The sequence below is a fragment of the Myotis lucifugus genome, unplaced genomic scaffold, assembly GCF_000147115.1.
Source record: "Myotis lucifugus unplaced genomic scaffold, Myoluc2.0 scaffold_75, whole genome shotgun sequence".
Taxonomy (NCBI): Eukaryota; Metazoa; Chordata; class Mammalia; order Chiroptera; family Vespertilionidae; genus Myotis; species Myotis lucifugus.
In genome coordinates, this window is record NW_005871123.1 from 1,927,837 (window position 1) to 1,946,855 (window position 19,019).

The 19,019-nt window shown below is 35.1% G+C and overlaps 1 protein-coding gene across 1 annotated transcript in view; it reads right to left on the reverse strand.

Annotated features, from left to right (window-relative positions):
* Positions 1–19,019, reverse strand: part of EPHA3 (EPH receptor A3) — a 359,519-nt gene that overhangs the window by 136,493 nt on the left and 204,007 nt on the right. The gene's annotated exons all lie outside the window — the stretch shown is intronic.

Consider the following 19,019-nt stretch of genomic DNA (forward strand, 5'->3'; position numbering starts at 1 on the left):
TATATCTCAAATACATAAGGAGATACAATTTCTATTTAAATAAATATATTTCCTTTCCCATATCTCAAACATAGGGCGGTACAATTTTTATTTAAACTGACATACTTGTGAATTGTTATTAGATTAAAGCTTTTTATTTTGTTTATTTTTTAAATATTTTTTTTATTAATTTCAGAGAGGAAGGGAGAAGGAGAGAGAGATAGAAACAATGATGAGAGAGAATCATTGATTGGCTGCCTCCTGCATGCCCCCTACTGGGAATCGAGCCTGCAAAGGAGGCATGTGCCCTGAATGGGAATGAACCCATGACCTCCTGGTTCATAGGTCAAAGCTCAACCACTGAGAACTAAATTCATGGTGAAAATACCAACAAGAAGTTCTTTGACATTCCTTTGATGAAGGAATTTGGGGTCCAAATGTTTAAAGTTTCCTTCAAAACATCTTTGGACGTCAGTAATTTCTTGAATCTATAAACTCAATTTCAGTGCTACACTGAAATTGTATTACTTAAAGTACTTAGATATAGAATAGTCCTTATAGATTATCTTTATCATTGAATTGAAGAATTATCTCATATAAACTTCATATTGCAAATAACAAGATATTTGCATTTAACTAATATATGTGTGGACAAATATTAACTTTTATAATAAATGCATTTTGAAAGGTAACCCATGGTATCCATAATAGTATATCTTCCTCCTAGTAAGGTTCTCGGGAAATACACTGCCAAAACAAACAATTAGAATAACTTAAAATGATAGCAATCATTAATTCAGTCTTGCTGTTTTCCAGATTCTATTAAGAAGGGTTGCTCTAGGACAAGGTTACATTAAATTGAACAACTTTAGGGGCCACATTGAGAACCAGTAAAATAAATTTCATTGCCCTAACCAAACATGGGTTGGGATTAAAAAGTTTTGAACATTGTCTGTAGGCATTGGTTAGAAAATTATACTTATATCTCCTGTTATACTGCCTCACAGAAGATGATACAAAGTATAAACAAACTATGCACTTAACTTCTGGTTTCAATTTAGCTCATCATTAAAGTGACTTTAAATTTGCAAGGGGGCATTACTGAGTCTTTCAAGATTAAGTTGCTTTGTTGTTTTGTTTGCTGGTAAGTCTATCTATGTGCTTTTATTTGGGGCTGTTATGGTTTTTACAACATTTAGCATAAAGGTATTCATTAAACAGTCCATCACTTTTTGTTACTATTATAAATGGTATGTGATACTTAAAGAAAAGACAGTCATATAATACTTCTTAGCCACACCACTACAGCCAAAGATTTCTGATAGTAACTTGAATTCTATCAGTTAATAACTAGTTAATCAAAAAATCAACTTAGAAGTTAAGAATGTTAATTCAAATTAGTAGCTAAACTTTACCTAATTATGACTAAATAATTTTAGAGATGACACTAGTACAATATAGGTAGGCACATGCACATGCAGTTCAATAAATCATTTCCTCTTTTTCAGGCTTTTGGGTACCCTTAAAGATACAAATTCCCTAATTCTGTCCATCCCCAAAGGGCCCCTGAAATCAAAAATGAGCACCAGACATTTAATACAGGCCACCTGGAGCAAGCACCCCATTCCAATGGAGCTGTTGGAAGAGATTACACAGAGGAATCTCATCTGAGAAAGATCATGAAAAGATGGAAGGAACTGGCCTGTGCGAAGCATAATTAAATACACAAATAGATCGACATGAAAAGACAAACTGTTAAGCAGAGGAATGTGGTGGGTACAGTTGGTTGCATACTCAGTGTCCAAACTCTGCCTTCTGCTTGCTAATAGGATCCTGATTTGTTCAGAATTGCATCCAACCTACTGCTCCCGAATGCAGATTTCACTGCAGATAGTGATGGATGGCCAACGTATGGCCAAAGAGACACAACAGAAATCGATGAAGGTGTTTGGGATAGCTTTTCCCCCTTCACAAAGGGGTCCAAAAGCAACTGAAGCCACCTCATCTGCATCATTCCAGAATTGATTATGGACTTAATGGCTTACATGTGACAATAAGTTAAAGGCCAAAAAAATCACAGGATGTGTACCCTGCACTTGTTGACCCAGCAGGCACCTATCTCAAGATTTATCTTAATGTCAAAAAATAACAGCTTGTTTGCTGAAGTCACTGTGGTCAAGTTTTCTTTTACTCACAGCAGAAAGCATATCTAAATGACATAAAAACAAAGAGGATTCAGTTGAGATGTACTGTTTAAATACAAGGAGAGCTTAAAGGAGCTAGAAAGATCCTAAACAGTGGTTCTCAACCTTCTGGCCCTTTAAATACAGTTCCTCATGTTGTGACCCAACCATAAAATTATTTTCGTTGCTACTTCATAACTGTAATGTTGCTACTGTTATGAATCATGATGTAAATATCTGATATGCAGGATGGTCTTAGGCGACCCTTGTGAAAGGGTCGTTTGACCGCCGAAGGGGTCGCGACCCACAGGTTGAGAACCTCTGTCCTAAGACATCACATCAGCCAGTTTGTATGTTCTACATCTTTTGGAGTACTGGGGATCGAGCCCACAACCCAGGCACGTGCCCTTGACCGGAATCGAACCTGGGACCCTTCAGTCCACAGGCCACATTCTACCCACTGAGCCAAACCAGCCAAAACTTAGGGGGTTCATTTTTAAGTGAATGATTAACTTGCAATCAATTGTCCTCTCTATACTTTAATTTCCTCATTTATTAAATGGCAGATATTGACTAAGTTGTTTCTAAAATTCTTCAGGCTAGACACTTAAAAAAGTTAATACTTGTGTACAAAAATTTATAAGATTCCTAGAACTTTCTAAATAGAAAAAAATACAACAAATTATCTTCACTTCATCACTGCCTTTAGGGTTATAATTAGCCATTGAAATGATAGAATTATGTAGAAAGAATGAGACAAAGAAATGAGTTTCTCTTCTGACCTAAAAGAAATATACTTCCACAAAAACTGATAAATTTTGACCTTTCAATATTTTCCAGTATCAGAGAAGTATGTATTCAAAGGGCATGTTTAGTTCATAATTGAATGAATTAAAAGGTAAATCAAAAGCCAAACAACTAATTCCCTATCATTCATCTTAACCAATAGCATAATAAAATTATATTTACTTATACTATTCCTTTAATGTACATTGTATATTAGAATGTTAGAAGTTTGGGAATCTGTGGGAGTGAACAAAATTGATATTAATAAAAATGTAAGATGATGTCATTTTTTTCTTTTTTGCAAGGAAAAGAAGCACAGTATTGAAAATACAATTTAAAACAATATACATGCCCCATTTGTTGGTCTGCAGTAAGGTTTTATGTGCCTTATCCTTGCTAACCTAGCTTTTAGTTCCTGTATTTTAACTGCTGAGTTAGTTAAGGTATGCATGCTCATTTATTGAGCAAACCCCAAACCTATTGAAAAAACCCAGGATGGGCCACAGTGGAACAAAACTATGACACCCTTGCCAAATGTTAACTTTCTATTGAGAAACACTAAAAATATGAATAATAGGAGGAAGCCAAAATAATACCAATTGGTAGCACACATGAATTAAAAATATTCTGGGAATCTGCTGATTCTGTATTTATGAAGTGGTAACAATAAAACAGGAACTAAATACTATGGGTCAGAAGTGGGGTAAAATAACAAACGGCCAGCTTTGGAAAATAAAGAAGAAACAAGTATGAAATAGGGAGTATTCTGAGCACTACCTATACAATGAATAATAATTATAGAAAAGCTTCAGGATAGAATCTTGGCTTCAGTCCCACAGCACATAGCACACTTTTCCTCGAAGCTGTAATTGATGGGTTTGAGCTCTGCTGATACAGAGAATGGGTAAAGTTACCATAGTGAAAGGAAAACAAATGCACTCAGTAAACCATGGTGGCTACTGTTGAAAGAAAGTAGACAGCCTTTCAATTGCAAAGTGAATTTTGTCTCCAGTTGACTAATGTGGTTGACTTTTAAGAGAAAACATGCTCCTAATTAAGGGTTAAAAGGCTGATTTCAGTTTGAACTAACTTTAAAATAAAAAATGAAGCTGTTGGTAAATAGGACCCTTTTAGTATTCAGACCTTAGCTTCATATACACAGGGCTATATTATCAATTCCCAGCCATAAACACAAACTAATCACCAGAACCAGCACTGACTAAACAGATGATTTCCTGGCCTTGCAATTCCAGGCCTGACGGGGTCTATTTGCCGGTACAAGGTCAAAGCAACTGTTTATTCCCCAAATGAGCTGCACTCCACAATCTTACAGGAACTCTATTCTTTGCCATTTGAATAGAGGTACAATGCTTTGAGGCAAGGCAGAGGCATTTCAATGCACTGGAAGTGGCTACATTCAGTAATTAAACCCTGCCTGCAATGTGCAGCATTTTCACAAAGTGATCAAATGTTTCCTTCTTCTGTTCTGTCCACTGCTCAATGAAAAAAGCCTAAGGAAAATGCCAGCGCACCCTTACACACAAGAGAATCAATCACAATCTAGTATGGCTCAGAGATAGCTTAGTAACAAGACTTTATTGTGTTTGTTGTTGCTCCCTCAGAGTCAGCAAGACAGGTGCCAGTAACAGTGAAATATGCCCGAAGTCAGTGTGCCACAGAGAGAATGCTAAAGCAGCCCCTGGTCCTAAGGATGTTGTGTTTTGCCAGCTTTTAAGTTGTCTTCCACATTTAAGGAAGAACTGTGTGTCCTGACCTTATCTAAAGTTTTTAGATACATTTATTTTAAAATAATGTCCGTTCTTTTCCTGGGGCAATACCTCTGCAACTTTTGCATGTACACCCTATACTTCCTATAATTCTATCAGCTTTCTATTCTATTTTTAGTGTTGAAATTTATTAAACTGAAACATTTGATAATATTATCTTTGTAAAGAGAATGAATTTAAAATAAAACTAATGTCATACATACATTAATCACAAAATATTACAAACTAGGAGATGTCTTCAATTTAAAATTGGCTTTGAGTAACTTCATGGCTAAGAGCCATTTATAAGGTAACAAAAAAATTAGTTAATGTAATTCTAGGGTGTCTTTTTTGTTGCTTATTTTTATGTTTATATTTTTATGGAAATTTAGGGGTTTACGTATTGTATGTAAGGCTGGAGAGGTAAATATTTACTCTGAGATAGGAAGGGATTTCTACTCAAGAAATTTTGAAATTCACTTCTTAAACGGATAAGAATGGAATTCACAACAAAAACATGAAAATTATGCCTACTTAATCATCAAAACCTATAGCCAAATGAGTGTCTCACAAAAATTAAACCCATCATCTATTTTGAAACTGTTTAGAAAGACATAAATGCTCATAATTGTGTAGAATAGCATGCTTATATATTTGAATTTCACATAAAATTAATTTTCTTATTAAAGGAAAATGTTCCATTTGCATAAGAATACGATGGTTAAAAAAATTGCCAGCATGAGGTTTCAAATGTATATGTATATTCCAATGTATATTTCAAAAATATCTTTCCCACATTACTCTCAACCCCCAATCCCCACAATTAAGGTATAATGAAACTTCTTAAAATATATAGAACAATTTCATAGGTAGGTGCCACAGCAATAGATAGTAGTATTTATGGTGTTGTGAAAATAAAGTGCAACAAGCTTGATTCATTTATGTGGTTAATTTCTAAATTTGAAGATGAAAATTTTTTTTCAGTTATGACTCTATTATCTTAGAACTTTACATTAATCTTGCAAGATATATATATATATATATATATATATATATATATATAATTAATCTATCTACTAGGAGAAGATAAAGAATAGAAAGAATGGAAGAAAGATGAGAAAATATTAGAAAATATTAAAATGAATTTATTATACTTGGCAAATACTATTGCTCTTATAGTACAAATAACTGGGGCACATTAGGATTTTGGAACATAGGAAAAAGGACAAGAGCAGGAGTCTGTCTCCAATTTTCGTTTATTTTATGTGGTCATTTCACATATACAGATTTGTTAAGCGATGCTACTTCCTATTGAAAGGAGGATGTGGGTTGGGTGAGAGAGAGAGAAGAGAGAGAGAGAGAGAGAGAGAGAGAGAGAGAGAGAGAGAGAGGAAAGGGAGATGGGAGATGGGAAAGGGAGGAAAGGAGAGAAGGAAGAGAGAGAGTGGGTGTATCTTTGTATGTTCTAAAATAGCCACACTGTGTGTGTGTCTGTGTGTGTGCATGTTTCTCTAATTTAGACCACTGGGTACATTTTAAAAATATTCTTCAGGGAAGAGATTATTATATATTCCATCCACCCTTTCAAGTTACTGTTTATAATTTTATTGATTGACTTGAGAAATTTATTCACGATATTTGTTTATTTTCTTTTTACAATCTGCAAATTTAGGGGTTTAGGTGTTGTATGTAAGGCTGGAGAGGTGAATGATAGGAATGGAATGGGAAATTGAGTCACATTTTATCCCAATAGCCTTTGAAATCCCAGGCAGATTACATTACCTGTTTGCATCACCTTCCTCAGATCTATCTGCCTGAAGAGAATAGTTCTCACCTCCATGAAATATAATAAACACCATTTAAAGCAAATGTCCTCCAGGTCTAGCACTGCACTTATGTTTCACTTGTACTTAAGACAATCCTGTCAGACAGGTCTTATCCATTCTTCCTGAGGAGATGATTGAGGCTTAATGAGGTTAAGTGCTTTGGCTGCTTATCCCACTATTGAGTGTTGTAGCCAGAAATGAAACCTAAGCCTAAGGGCCTCCTCATCCTGCCAAATTTAAAAGTGATGACCAATGTAGGATTGACAATGGATCCAGCACCATAAAATTAATGTAACAAATATATGTGGTATGACTCTAAAAATATTAGGACATCACAGGGCACACAGGAAAATTCATTACATCGTTTTGTCACAGTAGCTGACTGTGGATAGTAGTGTCCTTCAACATTTCGTCAAGCCTGTGTCTAGCCTGGTGAATGGCTCTGATGGAAGGGGAGTCTAGCATTGGAAACAGAGAGTGCTAACTGTTGTAGTCTGCTGGAGGGGTGTTTGTGAAAGATTTTTTTTCAGGGAATCTGCCTGCTTACCATAGAATGAATTTTCTACTTTTCTCTGTTATCAGCTGAAACAGGAACTGTAGTGTGTGTGTGTGTGTGTGTGTGTGTGTGTTTGGGGGGGGTGGGGTGGGAGGAAGGGGATCATACCATAAATAGTTTCCAATAAAAAACTATAAAGACTAATGCAATTCCACTTTATTGCTTTAGTTGGACATTAATAACTTGCAAGGAGCTTAGGAATATGAAATACTCCACTCTATTATATTATTGATAGGTGATTTTTCACTAAAGCATAACATAGTATTTGAAGTTCTCCTAAGTGTCTACTAAAGAGTAAATATTCAAAATACCAACAAGAGTGAAAAATATTAGCTCCTTTTCCAAGACTTGGAGTAGATTTGATGTACTTCAGAAAAGATACCTAGAAAAGCCTTCAGCACTGCCCCCGACCAGTACTGTCACTCTGACTATAAATTTGACACAACTAAGTAACAACAATTTTAAAACCAATAAACTATTAATTAGGACTGGAAAATAGTACTTCTAAAATGTCTTTAACATAAGTTATTATGGACTTTTTTACTTCTGAGCAAATCTTGGTTTCATAGTACTGCGCATTTGTTTGATGATATATAGAAGGACTCTATATCAGAAGAGAAGATTGCTGCAACTAGCTAAGTTAATGTTTAAGAATAGCAGAAATCATTCAAACTCATAGTCAAGCATCCACTTCTCATTGCCTTCATGTTTTATCATCTGCAGGCTTACAAGCCGGAGAAAATTTTAACTACCGAAAATCTTCTTTCCAAACAGTGTGCTTTACTCAGTTGATCCTTATATATCTTGCAAGGCAATCTAGTTACTGGATCCACATGTAAAATAAACACTGAAGGTATAATCATCTTATAAAATAAAGAGCTAATATGCTAATTAGACCAGAAGGTGGAATGACCTTCTGGAATGACCTTCCAGAATGACCTTCTAGAACGACCAGTGGGAGGGGGGTGGGGCCGCAGGGCCATAAGGCAGCTGGAACTGCAAGGGCCTACGCTTGCACAAATTTCATACCTCGGACCTCTAGTTCTATATAATAAAAGCCTAATATGTTCAACCAAAGTGTAATATGCTAATCATATGCTAAGCCACTCAACTACTCACTATGACATGCACTGACCACCAGAGGGTAGATAGTAGACGGGTCAACCAACTGGTCGCTATGATGTGCACTGACCACCAGGGGGCAGATGCTCTGACTGGTAGGTTAGCTTGCTGCTGGGGTCCGGCCGACTAGGACTGAGATGGGCCAGACATGCTCTGGAGCCCTCCCACGGTCCCTTTCTGGCTGGTGAACCACCCATATCCCTCCCCAGCCCCAACTGTGCACCAGTGGGGTCCCTTGGCCTGGTCTGCACCCTCTAGCAATCCAGGACCCCTCGGGGGATGTCAGAGAGTGGGTTTTGGCCTGATCCTGCAGGGACCCCATTGGTGCATGAATTAGTGCACCGGGCCTCTAGTGTTTTCATAAAACACATGTATAAAAAATTATAGCTTTAAAACTCAACTCATATTATTATAGTAATATTGATAAGATAATGAGTACCTCATAGACTCCTCCCCCCTCCTTTTTTGGGGGGGCTTTCTTTTCAAGGCACCTACTAGAATGCTTGGTTCATAAAAAGCAGACAACAGATTTTGAGAGAAGAATGGAAACTATCTCCATAGCAATGTCCCATAATATTTGTTATGCCCATTTAGTAGGTGAACCAATCATAGATATCTTAGTAGACCAAATTTTCCTAGAAATAATCAAACTCAAGTTATGAATCAATTATTAAATTTCAAAAGAAGATGGGGACATTTAAAAAATTATGTGCTCCATTAGTTATTAAATGAAGAAATATATATCTAATATATACATAATATTTAATCACACATGTGATTTACAGTAATTATAAATAATATATTAAAACTAGAAATGAAGGAGACTTCCCAGTTTATTCTAAATATTCCTTTTTAAAAACATCTTTAATTATGTTTAAGCAAATATCCCTACATTAAAAAAACAAAAGCCTGAGGTATATACTGTGTACTGAAAAAACATATTATGTTAGTTTAGAATGTAAAAAGAGTTAGCAAATTTCTAATTTAATAATAATAATAATGGTATGTATGCCAACTAGCCTTAAAAATGAGGTCTATCATTTTCTATGGTATGTGCAAAACACTAAGATATTTATGTGATATGTAAAAGACAGAAGCCAAAACTGGAAATCAGAGCATTCTGGGTGAAAATCTTGGGTCAGAAAGAGTTCTGAGTGTTTCTGAAAATGAAAGAAAACAGGTTATAGATGAAACAGAGAGGATACCTGGACTTCAGGTCAGTCTGGAGAGGCATGCAGACCAATCATGCCATGGAGTGCCTTGCAGGTTACATTAAGGGCTTGTTTTTACATAGGTATTGCGGACGGTCACAGAAAGGGTTCATGTATGGGTACAACAGCATAATATGATTTACATTTCAAAGAGATTGTTCTTATTCCAATGAGGAAAATGCATTGAACTGAGTCAAGAATGGAACAGACAGGAAACTGCAGAAATAATTCAAATTAGAGATGATATGACATAGATCGGGAAATAGTTATGGGTATAGAAAGATGTGCATTCATTTGAGATATATTATCTAGATCATATTGATAGTTATTGCAGATAGTATGGATGCATAGTATAAGGTGGAAGATAGCCTAAGGCAGTGGTTCTCAACCTTCTGGCCCTTTAAATACAGTTCCTCATATTGTGACCCAGCCATAAAATTATTTTCGTTGCTACTTTAACTGTAATGTTGCTACTGTTATGAATCATAATGTAAATATCTGATATGCAGGATGGTCTTAGGTGACCCCTGTGAAAGGGTCGTTCGACCGCCAAAGGGATCGCGACCCACAGGTTGAGAACCGCTGGCTAAGGACTGACCTCTAAGCTTCTTGTTGAAGTTGTTGAGTGCTAGGCCTATTTCCTGAGTTAGGAAATGAATGGATAGATATAGCTAAAGACACAGAGTTTAATTTTTATGTCACATCGAGTTAGCCAAATAAGCACTTGCTATACTAAATTGTGAGGTATTTATAGTCTTTGTACTGAAAAAAAAAATGATTCCAATATTTTCGTGTTAAGAAAATGCCGCATTTAGTTTTCCTTGTTATAAAGGCTTTTGTATATTGACACCTAATGAAGTTGGTTATCAAAAATATGGTTTTCCAGAGAAGCAAACTTAATCAAACTATATAGAGCTTTTTTTCTGTAAAATGAATACAAGAATGGATTGCTGGGGAAGTGTTCCCTAATACGAATAAATTAGAAAAACAAGGTGTCTTTACTGAGTTGGGTGAATCTTCTCAGAACATGATTGATTTTGATCTCCTCATGACCAGATACTAGATTTCAAAACCTAAAAACTGCTCTACAGACTACAATTTTTCCCTGATTTTGCTAATATACACTATTTATCAAATAAAAAAAAGAAAAATTACAAGCAGGTCAACACAAATATATCTTGTCTACTGGACCAACAATTTAAAATGTAGCATCAGTGATGGTTAAATCAGTTGGAGATATTATTTTGTTGAGGATATTGTAATTGTTCAGAACACAGGTCCAAATCTTGATTCTTCCACTTACTACCTATGTAACTGAACAAGTTATAAAGCCTCTTTATGTCTCAGTTTCTGCATCCATAAAAAGGATAGTTAAAAATATCTGCTAGGATTTTGTAAGAATCAAATTGAGAGAATAATAAGTTTCAAAAACATATTAGAATTGGTATTAATATGTAAGTAATTAAGCATTTACATAATGTATACCAACATTTCTAAAATCTATTACATAACGCATCAATTTGTTAAAGTACTAGAACCACATTTGCCTTAGTTTTCTAATTTTTCAGATTTAACAGGCATTAACTTCTCCTTGGAATAATATTGCAATACCCTTCTCTGTTAGAATTATATTTTTTCCAGAGCATTCACTAAATATATCACAAAACAGAACCTCTTGTTCAAGTAAGTTATTAATACATGTTCAACCCTTCTTTGCTATACCCAGTACTTTCAATTATACCTTTGTGGCTCTGGAGATTTCCATAGATATACTATGCCTGCAAAATTTTTTCTTTAACATAGAAAAATCAGAGCAATGCTTTGCCCTTGGTGGCCGGTTGATACTCCACATCATCTTGTCACACATAACTAATGCTTTTACTCTCCTCTGTAATTCTTGCATTTACTGGTGGAAGGACCAAAGCTAAATGGGTTCCCCTTAGGGGTAATTGAAATAATTACCTCCACTTTGTAGTTCAAAACCTTTCTGCTTCTTTATATAGATTCACTCTTCCCACCCCCAATACTGACACTCTTTATTTTATTTTTTTGGCTGCCATAGGCACTAGCAAACACTTACAAACTTGGCTGACTTCCCTCCACAGCCTGTCCTCACTTCTTGAAGGAGCTTTCTTTTATTGAGTATCAAAACATATCTGACTTTAAAATTCTTTAGTTTTCCTGAATCTCACTTCTCCATAAGTACAGACTGTTGTTAAGGTGATACTGATCCTTTCAACTTTCAGCCACTTGTCCAAATTTGTATTATGTTAGCACTGACCAACATCTTCTCTATCTGATAGCTTTTCTGACAGTTAATGAGAAGTAAAAGGCTACAGCTATTAGTCCAAATCCTAGGGGATAAGTGTCCAGATTACAAAAACCACATTCACATATGGCAATAATTGGCAGGCTCTTTTAGGTGATCACAGCATTATTTCTAAAGTCCCAGTAGATACTTGAATAATTCCTTGGTGCCAAATAGGAAATTCTCCTGAATAAGATAAGTATATATTGTTTTTTTGTAAAGTTACTGCTTTTGAAAAAAAAGGACTTTTCTAATGAAACCCATTCATTTGAATAGTTTATGCCAGAATTTATATAATTTGACAAAAATTCTAAACCTAACTCTATAGCAATTGAAACCTCAGGAATAAGATGCTTCAGTCCCACACTGCCTAAGGCATTATAGATTTGAATTAGCAGAAGCCAAAATACATTTATACAGTAAATACCATGGTACTAGGAGCAGCAGCTCAAATGTGTAAAGAATATTATTTCAAGGAAGTTAATGGCAGTTATAGATTGCTATTCTAACTAATCTTTTTCATTCTTTTGATTTTTCGAAAGTAGGACAACATGAGTCTATTTCTGTTGAGGCATTTATTAATTCAACATTTAGATATTGAATTTTTTATATAGTAATTTATTTCTATTTCTAAACCTGCTTCTTTGTCCAACCTGGCTTATAAGATTCTATTGTATTCCTTTCTGTTTCTCTCTAACCTTTCTCTGTTTATTCATACTTGGTAGTAAATTAAACATTCTTCAGACTTACAAGCAGTCAACAAATGTGTAGACTATTGTAGAGCTTCTAAAGAAATAATAGACACTTAAAGAGAATGCTGACTTAATAAAGTGGTCTCAGAATATTTTAGTTAAAAATATTTTTATTTATTTTATTTTAAATATTTTAAATTATTATTTTAGTTTTGAACTATAAACACAGCTTCCTTATTCAGCTCTATATTTTAATGTAGGAGGCACAGCAGCCCCACATGGGAAAGCTATAGACCTATGTTCCAGTTTTCCTGGCTCTACAGCCTGGGTACTGTCTTACATTGAGGGAGCTTGTCCCAGATCCCAGAGCCAGTGATGGTGGAGATGGACTTGACACCAGGTTTTCTTCCTTCAGTTCACATGCTGCTTTTATTATGTTCACAGCATAGAGCTTAAGATCAGTTAACACATTTTTGTGGGTCACTTTACCTGGGATTAATGTACTTTTGATAATATTTTATTCTACATACATGTTGCCATACTGAATCTGGGCAAAGTTTAATATGACAAGCCAGTGTTGTGAACTTCTTTGTAAAGAGATAGAAACAAAACAAATAATTCTCCTCAAATTTATGTTATTCATCATTCCTTCCTCCATTGATTACTCTAGGTACAGGATTGGATTTTCAGTAGCTAGGATGATATTGATTGTGTTTAAGGAATCCCTTTTCAATTTTACTTTATAGAAAAATTTATAGCAAATACTTATAGATATAGTCTGTTACTTATCACATAAATAAAGTAATTTTAGTCAATAGTACCATGTTTGATTATTAATGATTTTTTTCAGGGCTTTAGAATACTTCCAAATACTTACCACAATATTACATACCTATATTAATTGCTGGTAACCTGATAACTATGTATTGTTAATCAAGATCCTAAATAAGCATATAATTGAGTTTAAACAAGGATCAAAAACTCTTGACACATAGCTCCTTAGCTTAAAAAAAAAGTTCACAGGATTACTCTATTTAAAATCCCATATTCTAGGATAACTATATCTCCTCATCTATTTAGCACTGGTCTCCCAGGATTAGAAGATAACACAGGATGGTTCAGTGATTACATTGGAGAGTATGTTTCCCCTAAAGCAAAGATAATATCCCTGTAGTCACCTTTAGTTTCTTATCTCAAGTTACTCTTTCATTTGCTGAATTTCTCGTCCTCTTTGTCAACCATAACTTGAAAATTAAACACCTTTGGGACACTAGGGAGTCGCAGGAGATGAACACTATTCTGACCACAGCTGGAGGCCGCTGAAATGCTGCTGCACCAGCTGAGGTGAAAGGCTTGGGCTACGTGGGGGGACAGCAGCAGGGTGTTGGCACTTACAACTGGTCTCTCCATTATTTTTATTTGAATTATTTGCACTTACATGTATGCCTATGATGCTTCTAAATACTAATAATAAAAGAAGTGGTATAATAATGTGAATAAAATAACATGTCTCTCTTCTTAAAATTATGCTTTTTAAATATAAAAAAGTATCCAGTGCTCAGAAGTCTGAACATTTTTCACACAGCCATTGTTTAAATACATACTTTTTTTTTTACAATAACAGAACAGACCAGCATTTATAAATGTTTTATATGCCTGTATATGTCTACCATTACTTGTAGAGACAAACTTAAGAGTATTTTCAGCTCAGTTTTACAGATATTTTCAGAAAGCATATTCAAAGCAAGACATTACACTATGAGCCTCCACTGAAAAGCTCCTAATCTGTATTAGTCTGGTATTCACATGGTAGTTTAGCATTAAAAGAGAGAGAAGCTATTTCAACATTTATGGCATTGGCTTACACAGACCAGTCCCCTGTTTTCACACAAAGGACAAGCCTGTCTCTAGAAAGGACAGGTTTGGGGCAAGCTGTTCCTCTGGATAGGGTTTTCATGGGTAGCATCACTGTCCTAGTTTCTGGTTGTTTCACTTCTCTCATCATCTTGACCAGTATACTAATAACTGTAAGATTCTTCTGTTTGCAATTTTAATTCTTGAATGTTCTTCAATCTTAGTATATTCTATTCTCATTCTTTCTCAGCCCTGTTACAGTGAAAATTAATTGAAAAGAGGAATTAGCTTCTATATATCTTTGCATATTAGATGTCTTAACACTGCCTGATATAAAATTCGTAGTTACTATTTACTGAAACCAATCAGCTCTGATACATACATATAACACACACACACATATACACAAACATACATACAGACATAAAGTTGTGTATATGGTTGTACATTTACAGCAGCTAGAGTGCACATGTTAGGCCACAATATTAGCTCTCCACCCAACCTTTCTCCCAACCCCCTACTCTCAATTTCTCACCTCAAATGTTCTTAGATGCTATAGAAAAAGTAGAGAAAAATAAAACATGACATTTATGAAGAGAACTTTTTTTAATTGCCTACATTTTGGAATCTGGAAAAAGAGTAAATGGTACTGGGAAGGAGATATTAGGAGTGATAAATGGGTTATATGAATACTATGAGTCAATAATTTCAACATGAATATGAGCAACAATAAAATATTATAAATAAAATATGAAAAATATAAATACCAAGTGAGTTTGTATGGGCAATTTGTAATTTGGCTTTTAGACTAAGAAACATTAATATTTTCCATTCCTTTGGGAAGGGGTGTATGTGTGTGTGTGTGTGTGTGTGTGTGTGTCTGTGTCTATGTGTGTGTGTGTGTGTGTGTGTGTGTAATTCTGATTTCACAAATCCACTTAAATATAATTAACACAGTATAACCATCTGTGTAAGGTGTTAGACCTTTGCAAAATATATATAGCATTACTGATAGCAATTATTGTGATTTATAGACCTATATAATTCTTTTAAGGAGTCATTTTTGCATCTTTCCATATTATGACTAGATTCAGTTTTGTATCTCTACAGGTAAAAAATTATACAATTAGCTTTATGATGAATGTAAACTCTTGTTTAAAAATGCATGCATTTAACCATAGGTACCATGAACATAACCTTTCTGTATCAAGCTGGCTTGCCATCTTATCATTTATGTGCAAAACTGGATACTTTATCTAATCATTATGTGCAAATGAAATGAGAGTTTGGATACATGGAGGGAAATTATTCAACTGAAAATGGTCTGGAACAGAAAGGGTTTGAAAAGAGTTCTATGAATGGTCATCATACTCTTCCCGACACTCCAAGTGAAAATATCCAATCAAAGCTTTTGGAGATTGCTTCGAAAAGAACTTCCTTAATAACTGCTAATAATGTACCAAATTATACCTTAACATCTCATTTCAGGAAGAAGACAGCAGGTTTTTATTTCGCTACAGAAGCATGATTCTCATTCATCAACAATATGACTTTCTAAAATATCTCCTCAAGTTATTATGGTGTTTTATAACTAGACATGATTGTAAAATATGATGTTACAAAAAATCAATAATAACATATTCATATGATCCAAGATTTTCCCAAGTTGAATCTGACTGGGTCATGGCAGTCTGCTGATGTCTGGAATGCAAGTAATATACTGCATTATTGATGCCTGTCAAATAACGGAAATTGTTACAAATTAATTCATCCCTAACCTAATTAACCCCGCATGCAATATTATATGTATTCCAGACGAATACTGTTTTGCTCTGGCAATGAAACTAGAAAGGACAATATTTCAACCTATAAAATCGCCTTTTAAGCCACTTAGAAACCTCAAAGAATATTGCTTATGTAGAAGTGATGCAAAAGAATGCACCTCATCTGTTTGAATTATTTTTGCTCTGATACAAAATGTTCTCCCAACTTTTTTATTGTGAAAATAATCCTAGGAAAATGTCATCTGTCTGTTACATGAGTAAACAGCACACATTCGTATTAATAGCTTGCATTATTAAAAATAAAAACTGTACATTTTGGAGGAAAAATGGGGACATCTTACTATTTTTGAAGTTATAATGAGAAAAATATTGTTTTCTATACAGGATATCTCATAGTTCTGACTTTACAGGTAATTGTATATTGAGATGAATTTGCTCACTGTATAAAATGCACTGATTTGGGAATCAGTGGGTAGGTGGTTAATTTTTTATGGTGCTTTGCTACTTCTCTTCAACTCTCTCTTTACACATGTCCCTCCTTACCCCCATTTCACAGTAGTACCCTGCTCTTCCCCTTTGCAATGCAGGGCCAGATTTGAACAGACCCAAATTTGAAATTTTCCTACACTCTAAATCTATCTTGGATCAACACATTAATATTTATCAGTCCTTTTATTTTTTTCTACTACCTGAAAACACCAATGATGTTATACCTCCTAACTTTCTTAACTGATTATTAAACAATTTTAAAAAGGTCACTTCCAAAGAGAAAATATAATATGGAGATATTAATATAACTTTCTTTGATTGTCATTTCATATTATACTGCAACACTTTTTTTCAATTATGGCCCACAAATTGCATTTTACCTAATATTAGAACAATTTGATGTTTGGATAAGTAGATTTAAAAAGGGAGGGAGACCTTCAGTGGCAGTGGAGAGTGCATGAGTATGGTGAAGGTGGATCTCAGGGAAAATCAGGGCTTTGACACTTTCTAAGTGATCTTGGAAAGTTACTCAGCCACTCTGATCTTAAAGTCCACATGTGCATGCTGAGTACAAAAATGTCTCCCTCACAGAGTGGTTGTAGCACTGAAATGACCATTACTGAGTGTCTAACATGCAACAGGCGCCTCTCTTTTTTTTAAGCTTTGACTAGTATTTAACAGGTATAGTTTACAACCAGTACTTGTGTGCAATATTAGGATTTTTCAATTCTTAGCATTTCAACCTTGGTGTTGTTTTAACTTGAAGCAACTATCAAGTATCTCCAAAATCTACGGATTTCATTTTGCATAAAAAAAGCATGGAGCATTCTCAAGGAGAAAGCTGTCGCACATTGTTTAAGAGATTATTTTCTTCTTTCAAAATCCAAAACAGTGAAAGAAAAAGTGCTCCATTGTAAGAAATATATTTTTTTCTAAAGGACTTTTTATGTATATTGAGAGGGGAGAGAGAGAGAGAGAGAGAGAGAGAGAGAGAGAGAGAGAGAGAGAGACCCTTGCATTGTGGTGCCAGGTGTTGTCAAAATGCATTAGTGAAATATCATATCTGATAACAACTAATGTGAAATGATACCCCACTGATTGGAATGTCATTGATGCCGTGTCCTGGTCTTGACACCACTGGAGAGGATCAAAGAATCTTTCATGGTAATGAAGCCGGCAATATGGACAGGACATAATGCCAGAGAGACTGGTTAAGTGTTAATATTCCCACCTGGTGCCATGAAAATAGAAAAAAAAACATTCATAATTCAGAACGATTTTTCCTGTGTTTACTTTTGTGCCAGCTGCAGCATTTGAAAGAGTTAATGCTGAGCACTTTCTTCCTCATCATATCTCCCCAGGCGGGGAGGAGGTTATGGGAGGACTTACCTTCCAGTATGATTCCTTTCAAGGAATACCTCTTACATTTATAGTAAGTATCAGAATGGCATTTCAAGTGGGCACAAAAACACAACTCCCTCATTCTCCTGGCCTCTGTATCTGGTTGACAGGTACTCCACGTAAGCTGTCCCTTGACTGACAAACACCTCAGTGGGCACGGTTTCCTTATGAAAGTGCTTTAGAGATAATTCAGGGGACCTGCATCTCAGATTTGTATCCTCAAGGAATAATGTCAACTGGAATATGAAGTTCTCAAATGAGATTAATCTTTATCTGGACTCATGCTTCTTCTATCAGTTAGACCTGCTGGCACCTACCATCTGAGCATCATTGGCTTTTCCCATGAAACTGTCTGGGAGGCGAGTCCAGTATAAGGCCCCAAAAAAGAAATTGCCTGAACTGCTAATGCCTGGAGTGTTAAAAATATAACACTGCAATTTTTTTTGTCTTCACAGGGTTCAAGCATCCGAAATCAAAAGATGCAGGTATATTCATTCAACCTTAGGGAAACCTCTCCTAAAATAAAATTAAATGTCATTGCTGAAACAGATCAATGGTAACACATTTGTGTGAGTCACTATCTTCTATAAGATAAAACAGGTTTTTTTAAAATTCCTGTCCACTGAATTCAAAAATGTAACACTATTCTGAAAGTCTCATTACATAATTTGGCTGACACAATCAAAGCGTGCTTCCAGCACTATCCTTTTCAAGTCTGTCTTTGTTGGCATACACTCCTACTATGAGGCATTACATTTTAACCAACATAAAATAAGATAAGAATAAATTTTACACACACACACATACATGTATGTAAGGTTCCCCCCACCACTATACACATACATATCAGGAATTAATTTGCTGGGTGTATCCAAATGATGCAATTATGTAACAGGTATTTCTGTTACTAATTTTTAGATTGTAGTCAGGTTTTATGGTCCATTTGTAGGCACTGTGTTTATGTTCTGTAGGCTGCCATCTAGGTGCCAGACACTGAATGCAGCTTTGTTACCAGTGAGGTCATTCCTGAGTAGCACGCTGAGAGCAGTAGGACTATCACCA